This window comes from Sapajus apella, unplaced genomic scaffold (assembly GCF_009761245.1).
Source record: "Sapajus apella isolate SASKATOON/1434 unplaced genomic scaffold, GSC_monkey_1.0 scaffold20, whole genome shotgun sequence".
Taxonomy (NCBI): Eukaryota; Metazoa; Chordata; class Mammalia; order Primates; family Cebidae; genus Sapajus; species Sapajus apella.
Window position 1 is genome coordinate 17315035 of NW_022436960.1, and position 3007 is coordinate 17318041.

Here is a 3007-nt window from a genome sequence, read left to right on the forward strand (position 1 = left end):
AATAACAAAATTCCTGGGTCACAAAATTTCTCAAATGACTGTTAAGTAAAATAGTATTGGAGATAGGAGTTTCATTCTTTAAAAAGCACGAACACTGGAATATATCAATTTACTTCCTGAAACAAACTGGTATTTCCAATACTGTAAGTTGGACAGAAAAGTCTAAAATATATACATAAAATATATATTGTTTGTGTATTAATAATTTAACATAAATTCAACTTTGTATTTCATAAGTCATATATTTGATTTAAGATGTTTCACCTATTTTTTAAAATTTAAGTTGCCATGAATACCTTTTTATTTTCAGGTTAAATAAACTATAAGGTACCAAACCATCTCTTAGACACCTGTCATTGCATTTTGACTTGAAATATAACGCATTAGTCCATTTTCACAGTGCTGATAAAGACATACACGAGACTAGGTAGTTTATGTAGAAAAAGAGGTTTAATAGACTCACAGTTCCATGTGCCTGGAAGGCAACAGGCATGTCTTACATGGTGGCAGACAAGAGAGAATGAGAGCCAAGTGAAAGGGATTTCTTCTTTTAACACCATCAGATCTCGTGAGACTTATTCACTACCTTGAGATCAGTATGGGGGAAGCACCCCTGTGATTCAATTATCTCCCACTGGGTCCCTCCCACAGCACATGAGAATTTTGGGAGCTACATTTCAAGATGAGATTTGGGTGGGGACACAGCCAAACCATATCACATAAGATAAGAAATTATGATTTTCTTTAAACAGCTGTTATTTTAAGGCAATGCTACAACAAAACAAATATTAAAAATGAAATATATAAATGTATATGTAGCTTTAACAAGGGAGAACTATACTAAGAGAAATCCACAGTCATGAATTAAAGGCAGAATTTTTCCAAACTTGAGTTTTTTCCTAGAGCTTTTGCCAAACTTTAGCAATTCCAGTTTAGAAACCCAAACTTGGAAGACCACGGGCAACTTATTCTTACATATGAAGAGCCTTTGCTCTCACAAATGTGTGGACCACCCGCAGGCAGCTGGACCTGCTAAGAACAGGAAACAGTGGGGAACTGGTGCTTTTTCTCTGCTACAAAAATTCAAGCCAAAAATCAATGAATCTAGATGCACAGGAATGCTTTCCTTTTCAATTGTCCAAGGTGACTTTCAGCAGAAACAAAAATAAAAATGTTTTTCTCCTCCTAAAGGAGATCATTTCTCCTTGAAATAACATATATGGAATCACTTAAACATTCAAGTGTTCATTGCATTGCACAGTGTTACTCTTCATAGTGAGGCAATGGTATTCATCTGTAATGAGAAATGCCTGAATGAATAGAATTTTTAGAGATTAAAAACACAAAATCCTGGAAGTTTTCTGAGCAAAATAGTCCTGTTCCACCCCTTCATATATCTAAATGGGCTTTCTGCCACCACTGGATTCTTAGAAGCAATTATCCTAAAATCCAAGAACATGACCAAGTTGGTTATTTAGAAGGCAGTCCCAAGAAAATGCAGTTTTCTCACAATGCAGTTGATCACTTACTCCATTCACCAGATAAAAGTATAAACATGCAAACCAAAAATTCAGTTGAGTAGTCAAGAATTTTCAGTTTTAAAATATGTATAAAGACTCCAGTGCTTAATACAGTATTTTTTTAAAAAAGTTTTCCCAGCTTGGTACGGTCGCTCATGCCTGTAATCCCAGCACTTTGGGAGGCTGAGGAGGGTGGATCATGAGGTCAGGAGTTCAAGACCAGCCTGGCCAATATGATGAAACCCGGTCTCTACTAAAAAATACAAAACTTAGCTGAGCGTGGTAGTGCACACCTGTAGTCCCAGCTACTTAGGAGGCTGAGATAGGAGAATCACTTAAACCCAGGAGGTGGAGGTTGTAGTGAGCCAAAATCGTGCCACTGCCCTCCAGCCTGGGTGACAGAGTAAGGCTCCATCTAAAATAAACACATAAAAACATTTTCCCTTAGGTCAGATACTCAGACACCAAATATTTATAACAAAATAAATTAGAAAATTGATTGATCACTTATATCTTTTCCCCACCATTAGAAACCCTTTCTTCTGCATCTTCCTTTTCCTAAATTACCACGGTCCCCGAATCAGCATTTGGTAGATTTTATCACATTCACTTAAATTACTATTTGAGATAATAATTTCACAAATAAATATTACAAGTAATTCTCAAAATTATCTCCTAAACAAGCCAGTATACATGTAAACGCATAGTTATATTTCTGAATATCAAAGACTAGATGCCACTATCTAGCCTGCCAGGGAAGAACTTTGCAGACTAGAACCAACAAGGGTATCTCTGTATTGTCAGCTGTAACCCCATCTCTTTCTTTTTTAATGTGTAATATTGTTTTGTTATCATAGATTATTATCAAAAAGACTGCACATTTAAGAATAAAATAAGAGATTCAATGAAGAGAGAAATAAATAAGAAGCTCTATGTATGTAAAGCAAACTGTAGACGTAATTTTAATTATTAAAGGCTATAACATTTACAATGCTTTTCAAATATATTAAACTCTGATATAGGATAATAAAAACATTCTATCAAATATAGGCACGAGCTTAAAAAGATTCTGAATCATGTTATCATATTACATATTGTTTTCTAACTAATAATTCTTGTTTCTTATCAGTATCTATAGCTTCAGATAGTACGTCTACACAGTCCCCAAATATCCAAATTAAAAGAAATTCAAATCAGTCAACCATCCAGAATGTTAGTTAATTCACTACTAAACACCTGTATGTTTGAAGCACTCCAAATCATTACTTTTTTCTTTTAGTTTTTATCCAGATGGCAGCGCATCTTACACTTGAGAGATAAATGTAATTGCATGGTCTAGTGGGTAAACAAAGGAAAAGTAACAACATGGGTTCAGAGGATGAGAACAATGATTGAGATATATATACTTAATATTATGAGCCAAATAAGTAGGTACATATGAAGTACCATCCAGCTCTTCAGATTATCAAGAACACTGTATCAATAAC